A 16,154-nucleotide genomic window follows, 5' to 3' on the forward strand; every position below is an offset into this window, starting at 1 on the left:
GGAGCTCCGTTTTCCCCCCCATAGGGTTGCATTGAAAGCTAAAAAATTATACAACGTTTTTTCTGTTCAAGTTAGAAACCTCAAACTTGGCACCATGAAAGCTTATCCACGTGTCCACACGCATGCCAAGTTTCAAGCAAATCCCATCATCCCCTGATTTTTGGCAAATTTTTGAAAATCGGGCACCCCATTCAGACCCCTTGGGATAGCTCCGTCAATTTGCACGTTAGAAACCTCAAACTTGGCACCAGGACAGCTTATCCATGTGTCCACATGGACGCCCAGACTCAAGGCAGTCCCATCATCCCCTGATTTTTGGCGCGGCTCTAACCTCTAACGCACCACCCATAACCCTAATTCACACCCCTTTCGATAGCTCCGTCAATTTGCACGTTAGAAACCTCAAACTCGGCACCATGATAGCTTATCCATGTGTCCATGTATAAGAATATAATAATATGTTTAAGAATATTACTAAATGTAGGGAAATGGGACAAGAAGTGTGTGTATGTTTTCCCCAAAATGCTCAATCTGTGGCTGTTGCACTTCACAAAAGCAGTGCACGCAATCAGGCTTTAAGAGAGGGGAGGGGGGAAATGAACCAACTCTGGGTAAGGTGGAGCAGGCCAATCCGCTACTGCTTCTCCGCTCCTAATCGGAGCAGAGCGCATGCCTAATGATAAGGTTTCCTCCTCCTCCTCCTCCTCCTCCTCCTCCTCCTCCTCCTCCTCCTCCTCCTATTAATAAGTTAAAACTAGTTTTAACTTACATTCTTCAAATGTAAGCATGCTGTCGAATGCCATTTCCAATGAATCACATCATGAAGCTCAGAAATGTATGGGTTTCGACTGAAGATTGCATCCAAGTCTGTGTTCAGTGTGGAAGGTGCGAACTGGGTAAATAAACTGAAATGAAATTCTCATACATCCCTAGTTTGGACTGACTCAAAATGACACATTTAAAGCAAGGGAAAGTTTGCATTTTGAGCCCGCTCTCCATTCAAATACTTATCCAATCCCTAATTTGTGAGGTCTGTTAGTGGCGCCTTCTCAGTAGTGGCACCCTCTCTATAAAATAACCTTGCCATTAATTGTCTTCTCTCACGAGCTGAAAAAACTCCTTTTACTGGCTGAAAAGACCTAGGCTTTCATGAAACAGTGCTAGTTATGAAACTGCAGCTATATTTAGTTTTTTAGTGCTGCCATATTTAATCTTTTACCTGAAAAGCCATTATAATTAGGGGTGTGCACGGACCCGCCGCTCTGCTTCTCTTCCAGATCCGCGATTTGCGGATCGGGCCGCTTTACTCCGCCCCCGCTCCGCCTATGTCCGCTCCGCTCCGCTGCGGAGCTCCGGATCCGGATTGGAGCTCCGTTTCCCCCCCCATAGGCTTGCATTAAGCTAAAAAAGTATACAACTTTTTTTCTGTTAAAGTTAGAAACCTCAAGTTTGGCACCATGACACCTCATGGATGTATACACACGCACGCCAAGACTCAAGGCAATCCCATCATCCCCTGATTTTTGGGGAATTTATGAAAATCAGACACTACATTCACACCCCTTTCGATAGCTCCGTCAATTTGCACGTTAGAAACCTCAAACTCACCACCATGACAGCTTATCCAGGGATACACATGCACGCCCAGACTCAAGGCAGTCCCATCATCCCCTGATTTTTGGGGAATTTATGAAAATCGGGCACCCCATTCACACCCATTTCGATAGCTCTGTCAATGTGCACGTTAGAAATCTCAAACTCGCCACCATGACAGCTTATCCAGGGATACACATGCATGCCAAGACTCAAGGCAGTCCCATCATCCCCTGATTTTTGGGGAATTTATGAAAATCGGACACCCCATTTGCAGACATGGGCTGTTCTCCAACGGTTGGACAGATAAAAAAAAATTGAAGCGGGCACCCTCCCAGATGCCACCCTAATACTAATTATAATATTATGTATAAGAATATAATACTAATACTAATAATAATATGTATAAGAATATTACTAATACTATATGTAGGGAAATGGGACAAGAAGTGTGTATGCTTTGCCCAAACAGGATTTGAAATGCTCAATCTGTGGCTGTTGCACTTCACAAACAGTGCGCACAGCACACTCGCACAATAACACAGTCACACACACAGTCCAAGTAACAGAGAGAAGAAATAGAGAATAATTTTTTTTTGGTATTTTTTTGTATTTAGAAGAAAGAAGGAAGATGAAACACAGTCAGGCTTTAAGAGAGGGAAGGGGGGGGGAACCAAACAAACAAACACTCCAAAATTTAAAAATAAAGTTTATATTAAATCAAAGTAAGGGAAAAACACAGAGCAAACTAAGCAAAAAGTCAGAAAGAAGCAAACAAACACACACACACGCCAAGCTAAATCTAATCTATCTCCAAACACAGCAGCAGCACCTAACTAACTCCTCTCCCCATGAACGCAAAACCCACAAGACGCTGAGAGCTCAAAGCTCTGAGGGTGCCTCTGCCTTAGTCCCCCCCTCCAATGCTGGGATTGGGGGATGCTTCATGAGGTGATCAATTCTCATCAGGATTGGGAGTTGAATGTGCCTGTCATCACTTCAAAAAAACAAACAAAAAACCCCCGCCGGTTTACCCGCTGTCCCTGTTTGTTTACCCGACTTTTCCAAAAATTCTAGCAAGCGAACCGCAGCACGCAGAGAGCTGAGAGTAGGCTCAAAATGACCCCCATCCATGACTCTCTAAGCACTATAAGTTTCAGAAAGATAGCTTAAAAAACAACACAGTTATCCCCGATTCTTTTCCACAATGCAATCCCATGGACGAAATGTTTCAAAACGGCGATCGGATAGCTCCGGGTAAAGAGAAGCGCTCCGCCAATGGCCGCTTCTCTTCGCCTTGCTTCTACGGGTCCCCGGTCCGCTTCTACTCCGCCTCTGGGCAAGGCGGAGCAGGCCAATTCGCTTCTGATTAGCTTCTTCTAATCGGAGCGGAGCACATCCCTAATTATAATTAGAGATTGTGTGTGTATGTATGTATGTATGTATGTTTTCACTGCTATTGTTATATTTTGATCATAAGAAGAGCCATGCTGGATCAGACCAAGGATCCATCTAGTCCAGCACTCTGTTCACACAGTGGCCAACCAGCCATCAGCCAGTGATGAACAAGCAGGACATGGTGCAACAGCACCCTCCTGGCCATGTTCCCTAGCAACTGGTGTATATAGGCTTACTGCCTCGAATACTGGAGGTAGCACACAACCATCAGGGCTAGTAACCATTGATAGCCTTTGCTTCCAGGAATTTATCCAACCCCCTTTTAAATTGGTGGCCACCACTACGTCTTGCGGTAGTGAGTTCCATCCCATGCAAAATTGCAGTTTGAGATTGATAAACAAATGGTCAAAGAACACCTAATTTCCCTGAATGAGTTTAAATCTCCAGGGCCCGATGAACTGCATCCTAGAGTAATGAAGGAGCTAGCAGAAGAACTCTCAGAACCTTTGTCTATTATCTTTGCAAAATCATGGAAGATGGGTGAGGTGCCGGACGACTGGAAGAGGGCTAACGTTGTCCCTATCCTCAAAAAGGGCAAAAAGGAGGAACCTGGGAACTACAGACCAGTCAGTCTGACATCCATCCCTGGCAAAATTCTGGAGCAGATTATAAAGAAGTCAATCTGTAAACACCTTGAAATCAATGCAGTGATTACTTGAAGCCAACATGGATTTGTCAGGAACAAATCCTGTCAAACTAATTTGATCTCATTTTTTGATAGGATAACCTCCCTTGTGGACTGTGGGAATGCTGTGGACGTCATATATCTTGACTTCAGCAAAGCTTTTGACAAAGTACCACATGACATTCTGATTAACAAACTAGCTAAAAGTGGGCTAGATGGAACAACTATTAGGTGGATTCACAGTTGGCTACAGAATCAGACTCAAAGAGTACTTATCAATGGAACCTTGTTCATGCACTGGTTATTTCTCGGTTGGACTACTGCAACCTTCTTCTCTCTGGCCTTCCTTCTTCTCACATCAGTCCGTTGGTCTCTGTCCACCACTCTGCCGCTAAGATCATCTTCTTGGCTCGCCGCTCTGACCATGTCACTCCACTTCTGAAATCTCTTCATTGGCTTCCAATCCACTTCAGAATCCAATATAAACATCTCCTGTTGACCTTCAAAGCTTTTCACGGTCTAGCTCCTTCCTATCTCTCCTCTCTCATCTCACACTATTGCCCCGCTCGTGCTCTTCGCTCCTCTGATGCCATGTTTCTCACCTGCCCAAGGGTCTCTATTTCCCTTGCTCGGCTTCGTCCCTTCTCTTCTGCTGCCCCTTACGCCTGGAACGCTCTTCCAGACCATTTGAGATCTACAAGCTCAATCGCAACTTTTAAAGCTCAGCTAAAAACTTTTCTTTTTCCTAAAGCTTTTAAATCTTGATGTTGCTCGGACTTTATACTGTTAGTTTTACCCTACCCTGTGCCTGTTTACCCTACCCAGTGCCTGTTTGCATTCCCTTCCCCTCCTTATTGCTTTACTATGATTTTAGTAGAATGTAAGCCTATGAGGCAGGGTCTTGCTATTTACTGTTTTACGCTGTACAGCACCATGTACATTGATGGTGCTATATAAATAAATAAATAAATAAATAAATAATAATAATAATAATAATAACCTTTTCAAACTGGGGAGAGGCAACGAGTGGGGTGCCGCAGGGCTCAGTCCTGGGCCCAGTGCTCTTCAACATTTTTATTAATGATTTGGACGAGGAGGTGCAGGGAACGCTGATCAAATTTGCAGGTGACACAAAATTGGGTGGGATAGCTAATACCCTGGAAGACAGAAACAAACTTCAAAGTGATTTTGATAGGCTGGAGTGCTGGGCTGAAAACAACAGAATGAAATTTAATAGGGATCAATGCCAAGTTCGACATTTAGGGAATAGAAACCAAATGCACAGTTACAAGATGGGGGATACTTGGCTCAGCAATACTACAAATGAGAAGGATCTTGGAATTGTTGTAGATCACAAGCTGAATATGAGCCAACAGTGTGATATGGCTGCAAGAAAGGCAAATGCTATTTTGGGCTGCATTAATAGAAGTATAGCTTCCAAATCACGTGAGGTACTGGTTCCTCTCTATACGGCCCTGGTTAGGCCTCATCTAGAGTATGGTGTCCAGTTCTGAGCTCCACAATTCAAGAAGGATGCAGACAAGCTGGAGCGTGTTCAGAGGAGGGCAACCAGGATGATCAGGGGTCTAGAAACAAAGCCCTATGAAGAGAGACTGAAAGAACTGGGCATGTTTAGCCTGGAGAAGAGAAGATTGAGGGGAGACATGATAGCACTCTTCAAATACTTAAAAGGTTGTCACACAGAGGAGGGCCAGGATCTCTTCTCGATCCTCCCAGAGTGCAGGACACGGAATAACGGGCTCAAGTTAAAGGAAGCCAGATTCCGGCTGGACATCAGGAAAAACATCCTGACTGTTAGAGCAGTGCGATGGTGGAATCAGTTACCTAGGGAAGTTGTGGGCTCTCCCACACTAGAGGCCTTCAAGAGGCAGCTGGACAACCATCTGTCAGGGATGCTTTAGGGTGGATTCCTGCATTGAGCAGGGGGTTGGACTAGATGGCCTTGTAGGCCCCTTCCAACTCTGCTATTCTATGATTCTATGATTCTAACTATGCACTATGTGAAGATGTACTTCCTTTTATTTGTCCTGAATCTCCCACCAATCATTTTCATGGGATGACCCCAGGTTCTAGTATTTTGAGAGAGGAAGAAAAATGTCTCCCTTTCCACATTCTCCATACCATGCAGAATTTTGTACACCTCTATCATGTCTCCCCTTAGCCTCCTTTTTTTTCAAGCTAAGCAATCCCAGTTGATGTAACCTTCCCTCATAGGGGAGATATTCCAGCCCTTTAATCATTTTAGTTGTCCTTTTCTGCACTTTTTTGCATTCTGTATTGAACGTTTTGTTGTTTTCAATGCCCAATTGAATAATTTACAGTGCAATCCCATAGAGGTGTACTCATATATAATCACTATTGAATTCAATGGGACTGACTGCCAGGGAAGTATGCATAGGATTGCAGGCTTAATGCAGAAATCCAGCTCCCTCACTGGGTAAATAAAGAGATAGTGAATGGCCTATCCTTCTCAATAATACAATTGCAGTGAAACTGGGGCAATTCAACACCTGGAGTTCATGCCATTAGTCTCCAACTAAAACGACACTACAAAAGCTTTTCTGTGGTTTCCAAAGATCTGATAAATCTTCCTACTAACAGTTATCAGCAAGTCCACCTGAGTTCAAAACCTTTGGAGCAATTTCCCAGGTCCCAACCCTGCACACAATATATGTGCTGTAGCGCCAATTCCTGGCATAATTACACTTAAAGTAAATATTTGGAGATGTAGGTGACCATGCTGAAAGGGACCCCTATCTTTATAAGCTAATATTGCCTCATAAATTGCTTCAGTTTAGAGATATTCTTTGGGAAAGACTTACCCATAAATGGTACATTTGTAAGGTGACGGCTGAAAGAAAGTTAGCAGTTGGTGGTGTTTGGGTGGGTGTGTGCATGGCGGGAGGGAAAGGTTTCTTTTATTTTAAACAAACATGATTTGCAGCTGCAGAAGATCAATGCTAGGTAGAAAAGCTAAGAGACGAACTATATGCCCTCCTGAATGGTCATGGCCTTTGGCTAGGCAATAAAGATTTGGTTTAGAAGAGAAAAACCCGGTACCTAGCAGCACAGAACGGCTTTAGCGATTGAGAGAATCTTTATTATGAGCGAACAAAGTCCTTCATTTCCTGTTATAAAGGTTCATGCGATACCAAAGCAATGTAAAGGATCTTAGCCAAATATTGACTGTCTGTGGAGATGGTTTTAACTTTCTTGAACTCTCCGTGTAGAGATGTTTATTTAATGCAAGTCTCAGCCACTCTCTCTATAGCAAGTCAAAGCTGTAAGCAAGAGGGTGTGTCTGTCTGAATAATAGGTATCAGGCAAGCCGCTTTGTGCTCTGCATTGTAGGAGGGTTGATTTGCATTTTCTGAACCAAGGTTTCAGTGAACATGTTTCAGAACATGTATTATATTTAGCCCTTGATGCCTTTAGACATCTATTGGAGCCAGGCCAGAACACATGGGCAGCGGTGGCCAAATCTAGACCTGGAATATGTGTTCTAAAACCCAAGGTCGCATGTATTGCAGGCAGAAGGTTAGGGCTGTCAGTTGAAGGATTGTCCCCTCACATATATCTATCTGCCTGGACCCCAAGATCATCTTCAGAGGCTCTCCTCTGATGGCCACACTAGGCAGGGCTCCTGTATCTTTAAAAGTTGTATAGAAAAGGGAATTCCAGCAGGTGTCATCTGTATGCATGCAACACCTACTGAAATTCCCTCTTCATCACGACAGTTAAAGATGCAGTAGCTCTGTCCTCTTTTGTATCTGATCACTCTAGTATCGTGCTTGCAGCTTTAACTGTTGTGATGAAGAGGTGGCACCTGTTGAAATGCCCTTTTCTATACAACTGTTTAAGATACAGGAGGAGACCTGTCCTCTTTTCCATATGGTCACCCTAAGAGAGAGGGCTTTGTCATTGGTGGTAGCCTGGTTGTGGAAGAGATCCAAAGAGGATCACCTGGTGGCACCATTGTGGTCATTTTGTCACATTAAAAAGTTATGATTTCTCCAGTTTTTTTAGTCCTTCACATTTGTTTTTAAATGTGTTATTGTGTTTTTAGATTATTTATTTATTTACAATATTTATACACTGCTTTCCATTCAAGGATTTTGGAGCAGTGGACAAGTAGAATAAAAGATTAAAAACAGAATGAAAACACATTTTTAAAAATATATTTTTAAAGAGAAACAAAGTGCAAATAAAACTGCAGCTGGTCATTAAGGGAAAGCTTCCTGGAAGAACAACATTTTCAGGAAACGCTGGAAAGAATACAAAGTTGGTGCCTGCCTGACTTCCATAGGAAGGGGGCCACCACATTGAAGACTCTTCTCCTGGTGGACTCCAATCAGACCATAGGTCCATGTGGAACCACCAGGAGCATGCCCTCAGATGACCTCCGTGACTGGGCAGGTTGATAAGGGAGAAGGCACTCTCTCAGGTAGAATCATAGAATAGTAGAGTTGGAAGGGGCCTATAAGGCCATCAGGTCCAACTCCCTGCTCAATGCAGGAATCTACCTTAAAAGTATCGTGGTCCCAAGTTGTTTAGTGCTTTATGCTGTTGCTGCCACTTACTCTGATGTTTCACTTCAGTTTTATTCTCTTTTAAACTTGAAAAGTTTTACAGTATTTTACATCATATTGTGTTTGGGGGTTTAATTTTGATAAACCGTGAAGAGAGCTTTGGCGATTGGATGGCATAAAAAAATCTTGTAAATAAAAAAGATTTTTTTAAATGGTAATATTCCTTGTTGTTTTGAACTTGTTTTTATGATGTTGCATTTAGTTAAATGTTTATGATATTAACCACAAGCCACCTTGGGGAAAAAACTTACTTTATGAAAGGTGGAAAATAAATTCATAAATAAATATATAAATAAATAACATTATGTGAATTGGCAGCATTAAAACTGAAAACCAACTATTGCTGACTTAAATGTATGGAAGCAGTTATGCTTCAAAATTAAAACATTTCTTGTAGTACCATACCATTCTTGTCTTCTCCAGTCTGCTAAAATTAAACCAGTGATCCAATGCGTAACTATTATATCTTCTAAAAATACGTAAAACTAAATTTGTCTTATAAAGATATATCTTCTTTCACTGAAATATATCTTCCTCTTGTTATAATGCATAGAAATGGACAATTTTTTAAATTTAAATTTTGCTCAGTTTAAAGTTTAGTTCGTCCAGGAGGTTGAGATGTAAAAAGAAATGCATGGAAATTTGTATACATTTTGGTGTGCATTTCTCCTAATAAACACATTTATGATTGCAGAACTTAGAGAAGTAAGAATTTCAAAGGATCACCAAGTTTTGGTTTGCATATTGGTTTAAATGTATGAAATTATGTAAGGCCTTAGCTAGACCAGGCTAAATCCTGGGGCGAACCCCAGGATCATCCCTGTACATCCACATGATGCACAGGGGATCTCGGGATCAGGGAGGGATAATCCCTCCCTTGCCTTGGGATACAGCCCTACATTTTGGACCCGCTTTTTCTGCGGTCTTGGGCTGGGCCGTGGAGCGTGTGGCCCATTTCCGCGGGTTTACCCAGCTCCGAGTGATAACTTGCGCGGAGCCGGGAGTGCTGCGCCCATTGAAGGTAGGGTGCGGGGAAAGTAGTTATTTTTTTTTTAAAAAAAAACCTTGCCTTTGCGCACACACGTTCGTGTGCTCCGTCTCCTTTAAAAATAAAAAATGGTGGACATGACACCTCTCTTCCTGAGGTTGTTGCACGTGTAAGGCGTGATCTAGCATTAATCCCAACATGAAGTCTCCCCTCCTCTCCCCTCCCCTACTTTCAGGTAGGTCTAGCTAAGGCCTAAATTTGCTTTAAAATACAAACTGAAAAAATCCTCTCCCTTTCTTACTTTGAAGGACCAAGCTCTGCCTGCCTCCCCCCATCATACTTATAGATGTACAAAGCTAGGACATGTCAGATAATCACATTGTATATTATGAGGAACCAACAAGATATTGGTATTAATGTTCAAAGCCCTAATTGGCTTGGGGCCAGGTTGTCTGAAGGAACGCCTCCTCCCATATGTGCCTGCCCGGACCCTACGATCATCTTCAGGGGTCCTTCTCCATGAGCTACTGCCAAAGGAAGTGAGGCAGATGGCTACCAGCTGGAGGGCTTTCTCTGCTGTGGCACCCCAGCTATAGAATGAACTCCCTGTTCTTTTAGCTGCCAGGTGAAGACCTTTTTATTCTCTCAGTATTTTAACAGCTTATTATCTTAGCCTTTTAACTTTGCTGTTTTAAATCTGTATTTTAAATTGGCATTTTAAATCTCTTCATTGCTGCCCAGTTTTATTTCTGGTTGTACTTTTATATTGTATTTTTTGTATTGCATTTTTACACTGTGGTTGAAGTTTTATATTTCAAACTGTATTTCATGGTCTTAATTTTTATGAACTGCCCAGAGAGGTTCAGCTATTAGGCAGTATAGTAATGTAATAATAAATAAATAAATAAATAAATAAATAAATAAGACATGAATACTAATAGTAAAGAAATATATCTTCAATATACTGCCAATAAAACAATTAGTCCACAAGGATATCTTAAAATAATAGTATAATTTGCATGATATCCCTCCTTCCTAAATGAAACATCCAGTTATATAGGAGAAAAACATGGTTAATTCCAGCTGAGAGCCAAGTGACATGTTATGCTAATCACATAGTGTGCAGCTGAAGCTAATGTTTTGTTTTACTCTAGGGTAAGTCTGTGCAGCCCTGATTTAGAGCAGAACCACCCATTTCTTCCACCCACCCACCCACCCACCAATTTCACTCCCCTCCCCACCCATGGTGGGTTAAAAAAAGAGAGAAAAAGTCTCCATTGGAATCTCAAAAGAAGCTCCCCGCCCCTTTTTTAAAATTTCTCCCACAGGTTGCGTGTGTGGAATTTCTAGAAGAAAAAACAAGGTAAGAGGAGAAAGATTATTTATTTATTTATTTATTTATTCATTTAAAACGTTTGTATCCCGCCCTATATCATTATGATCTCAGGGCAGCATACAGATAAAAGCATACAGTATAAAACAATAAATATGCACAGCTAAAAAGAAATTAAACCATGAACCAAGTTCAAGCAATATGTAATTTAAGAGCAGTAAAAGCAATTAAAGATTAATCCTCCCTTCCTCAAGTGCATGTCCCTGATCCAAATTGGAGCTGCATTTGCTTACACAAGAGTAAAAGAAACCCAAGCCTCAGCTATGAGATTAGCATAACAGGTAGGATGACCATATGAAAAGGAGGACAGGGCTCCTGTATCTTTAAGGGTTGTATTGAAAAGGAAATTTCAGCAGGTGTTATTTGTATATCTGAGGAAATTCCCTCTTCATCACAGCAGTTAAAGCTGCAAGTGCCCTGCCCTCTTTTAAATCTGGTCACTCTAGTATAGCTCCTGCAGCTTTAACTGTGGTGATGAAGAGGGAATTTCACCAGGTTCTGCATATATACAAATGACACCTGCTGAAATTCCCTTTTCTGTGCAACTGTTAAAGATACAGGAGCCCTGTCCTCCTTTTCATATGGACACCCTAGTAACATATGGTGACTGTATGAAAAGGAGGACAGGGCTCCTGTATCTTTAACAGTAATGTAGAAAAGGGAATTTCAGCAGGTGTCAATTGAAGAGGGTGAAATTCCTTTTTCATCACAACAGTTAAAGCTACACTAACTATAGTAGAGTGACCAGATACAAAAGAAGGCAGGGCTTCTGCAGCTTTAACTGTTGTGATGAAGAAGGAATTTCATCCTCTTCAATTGACTTAAAGCTGCAGAAACCCTGCCCTCTTGATCAGATACAAAAGAGGCCAGGGACCTGCAGCTTTAACTGTTGTGATGAAGAAGGAATTTCATCCTCTTCAATTGACACCTGCTGAAATTCCCTTTTCTATATTACTGTTAAAGATACAGGAGCCCTGTCCTCCTTTTCATACGGTCACCGTAAGTAACAGGTAGTTTGGCTCTGAACTATTTATACAAATGAGACTAATGCAGCCTAGCCGTATTCCCTTTTTAAAAAATGATAAACGTAATTCAGTTTTTAATGCTCTAACAAGAGCATATTGCAACACTAGAACCAGACTCTGAGCAATGTGATTCACTAGTAAAATCCCAAACAAGTAGAGAATTGCGCTACAGCCTTTGTTAATGGTTGAGAGATTTCCAGCATGACAGCAATGTCAAGACAAACCAATTTAATGAATAATTAACAAAAATCAAACATTTATTTATTTTTATGATGGCATTAAAAATCCTCCTTGGCAGTTAAGGTTGATTCTGCTGCTGTTTGACAGAGATGTTACAGTTTGATACAAGGTAGATTTAAAAATGTCAATGTGAATTTCAGTCAAAATTCAGATTTTTCCCCTTTTCTTTTATCCATCCACTAGCATGGGCAAGTTTAGACTTCAGTAGTAGAGACTGCACACATCACAAAGGAAAAAAAAACCTCAGCTGATGTTGTCATGGCGCTGGGGTATATATTGAGTGTATTGTCTAGGTGATGTGTGTCTGCCATTTTGTGAACTTGAAAAAAGGAATGTTGTTAGTGGTAAAAGATAAAATATAGGGTGTGAAGAGTGCTCATGCCTTCAGAACAAATTCAGACATTTGGCAAAAACAGACTGGCAAATAAAACACATTCTAGTGGTTTCTGTTACAGAGAAACAAATATTTGAACTACCTTTTCCTTTCTTTCCTTCAAAGACTTAACTTACAGATATAAACTATAGCATACACAGCAACAGCTAAAGAGAAACTATTGAACTACCTTATATTTTCAAAGTGAACTGAAAATGTCCTATTTAATAAAAATCTGCAAGTTTTGGTGTTGGTCATCTACGATGATCAGTTGGTTTTTCAGTGATGGGCACTAGGCCATAATCCAATCATTTCTCCAGGATTTGCCAATAAAAGATTTTGTTCTGTTTATTTATTAATTTATTACATGTCTATACCGCCCGATAGGCAAAGCTGTCTGGAGAGTTCACAAAAATGGTTCTACCAAAATGTAGGCATTTAGGACATGAGAAATGTTCCACAACAGAAAGCCTGTTCACATCATACCTTCTCAGGATTGAGATTTGAGGTGGTCGAAGTTCTTCGAGTTACACCTCGAAGCTTGGTCTGCTTCATTCCCATTTTTGATGACAAGCTGTTTTTCTTTTCATTCAAACAGGAAAAGTGTGCATTTCAGAACACTTTTTTTTTTTTAGAAAGTGCATACCCAAATGTGCATTCTTTCCTATAGACTAAAGCAGTGGTTCCCAAAGTGGGCAGTATTGCCCCCTTGGGGGCGGTGGGATTGCATAGGGGGGCGTTAAGAGGCAAAGGGACGGCAGGGGGGCACTAACAGGGGGTGCTAACAGGCAAAGGGGCGGCAGGGGGGCACTTGTGGTGGTCTCTCCAGAAGGTCCTAAAACCCAGGGACCGAGCAGGAAAGAGCAGCAAATTCAGCTGCTCTCCCCACACCGCTCCTGCTCAGGAAGGACTTTCTCACTCACGCAGCCGCTCTCGCCTCCTATCTCAAGCCCACAGCGGCCCCACCAGAAGTAGGGGGTGGGGGAAGCGCCCACAGGAGGCAGCAGAGCAGGAAACAGTAGCGAATTCAGCTGCTCTGCCCACTCTTCTCCTGCCTAGGAGGGCCCAGGGCTTCTTTCCTGCTGGAGCCACCACCACTCGCTCCCTCCCTCCCTTGGCCAGAGCTGCTGCCTCCTACAAGCTGCCCTGCAGACCTCTCGCGATAGTTGCTGCACAAGGTGGGAGCAGCAGCCATGTGGCGAAGAGGAAGGAGCATGTGGAAGATGGCGGGCGGCAGAGCAGCTGCCAAGAAGAGCAGTCAGCCGGCAGGCTGGGTGGGGAGCAGGACAGCTTGTGCTGCTGCAAGGCGTCACCAGGCTCCTTTTCCCCGTCAGGAGTTGCAGATTGGGGCCATCTCCCCTCTGAGCTGTTGCCCTCCTGTCCTAATCAGCCCAGCAGCTATTGTGAGGCTTGGGGGAAGAGGGGGTTGGAGAGAGATAGAGATGCTGTGTGTCCGTGTGTGTGCTCCCACCCCCCAAAATATCTGGACTACATCAGGATTGGGAGAGAAAAGAAAAGGGGGAAGGGGAGAGAACTGCAATTCCCCAGGTCCTTCCTGGCTAAAGAAGATTCAGCAGCACCTTTTCCCAGAATGCTTGCTGAAACAATTCCTATCTACCCTTGCTTATTTCAGGGTGTCCAACCCCCTTTTTTCAAGCGTTCTTTTGGTAAACATGGTATGTGTGTATCTTGTGTCACCATAAAAACAGAGCTGCAGCACAATCTTAAGTATGTCTACTCAGAAGTAAGCCCCACTGAGATCAATAGAACTTACTCTGAGGTAAATGTGCATAGGATTCAGCCTGAAAACAAAGAGGGTGAAGAAAATACAGGAGAAAATGAATTGTAGAAATAGAATAGCAAGGTAACATATTTAAAGACAATAATTACAGTAAAATTAGTGCCCTTCTACTTCAGTCCCAGCCAGGTTTTCCATAGGAAAACTCTGTACCAAGTGGCAGATAATTATTTTTAAATTTTAATTAAAATACATTATCTTTTCCTGTAACAAAATGGTGCTTACTCCTAAGTAAGTATATTCCACTGAAGAAGGAAATCCTATGTGATTCCTGTATTAATGCTAGTGTGACATGATAAGTTAAAGGCACAATTTTATGCATGTTTAGACAGAAAAAAGTCCTTCAACTCCTAGAATCCCCTCTAAATGTGAAGCACCCGCCCCAGGCTTGCCAAGGGAGGGAAAAGAGAGCAAACACCTCTGTTTGCAGCTAGCGTGGCAGGGCACACCAATTGCAATTTGAATAAAGTATTCAATTAATTGTTACTGTTTTGAATTTTATTGGGTCGTTGAAAACTGCTATTCTGAATAATGATTTTTTATAGTGTAGGGTAGGGGGGCGCTGGGCATGAGTTTGTGGAACCAAGGGGGCGGTGACCTGAAAAAGTTTGGGAACCACTGGACTAAAGCATGAAAATGCATATTTTCTTGAAAAATGCAAACATTTAAAGTGCACAGTTTTGAAAGTGGATGCAGATTTGGGAATATGTGAGCTTTTCCTGAAAAAAAAAAAAAGCATTTGCTTTCATGTTCCTGTTCGGTGGTACAAACGGCTAATTTGAGCCAACAAAACAAAATTCTTGTACATCCCTGCTACTGATCCGTTTTTACCTTCATTTTTGCTCACTTGCACTAAAACAGTCTTGTTCACTACCACATTGTGTGTTTCATTTTCCTTTCTTTTGTCCCTTTGATGTTTCTCCTCTTTGACACCTCGATCTTAGAAAGTAGGAACCTGCTTCTTAACTTTGATCTTTAAATCAACATATGAAACACTTGAGTCCTTCATTCCCTTGCGTTGAGTGGTGCAATGTCCAGCATGTTGGGGTTCAACTGTGGCTAAAATCCAAGTTAGTCCTTATGATCATTGCATTGCCCCAGATGCATTTTATACATTCCCACCCCAACCCCCCATCTATCTTGTAATGTAGAGTTATTTGTGTTCAGTGTGTTTCTGGGCAGATTCACCAAACGGAACTCATGGGAAGAGGAAGAGGAAGAAGAAGAGGAAACACCACACCCCCCCCAAAACCAAAACAAACAAACAAAAACAAAAACAATGTGCCAAAATAGTGTAAGATAGCAGAGCACAAAAGATTTAGCAAAAATTTCAGGTAGCACTGATTGATTATTGGCAAGTGTAAGACAGCAGCTTTTATATTGACTTGGCAACACTATACACACCCACACCCACGCACCCCTCTACCATTTGCTATCCTAAAATCTCTAAGGAGTTTACATCAAAAATACATATAATACAATGTAAAAACCAATGTAAAAACAATATAACATAAAAACATTAAAAATGCCACAGCAAGAACAACAGTAGAACAGAGCAAGACCATAGTCGATTACAAGTCAGGGGGAAAACTGAATAAACAGAGAGCTCCTCAAAGCTCTTCACAGTTTCTGGCTCTCGAGCCACATGCCTTGGTTACATCACACTTAGGCCATAGCTAAATGGGGTGGTATCCCGGGGCGATCCACAGGACCATCTCTGTGCATTCACATGATGCAGAGGACATCCCAGAAACAAGGAGTGATAATCCCTCCCTTGCCCTGGGATCTTGCCCTCCACTTCTAGCCGCTTTTTCTGGGGTCTCAGGCTGATCCCGAGACATGTGGGCGGGTGTCACGGTTTGTCCCAGCTCCTCGTGAGTAACTGTGAGGAGCCAGGAGCTGGGCATGGGCCACAGAGCAACTCAGGAACTCTGTGCCCATTAGGGGTGGGGTTGGGGGAGTGGGGAAAATTAGGTTTTTTTAAAGAAGACTTACCTTCTGCGCACAAACACTCGTGCGCACCTTCTTCTTAAAAAAAATGGCAGCCGCAA

The sequence above is a fragment of the Elgaria multicarinata genome, chromosome 4 (genome assembly GCF_023053635.1).
Source record: "Elgaria multicarinata webbii isolate HBS135686 ecotype San Diego chromosome 4, rElgMul1.1.pri, whole genome shotgun sequence".
NCBI lineage: Eukaryota > Metazoa > Chordata > Lepidosauria > Squamata > Anguidae > Elgaria > Elgaria multicarinata.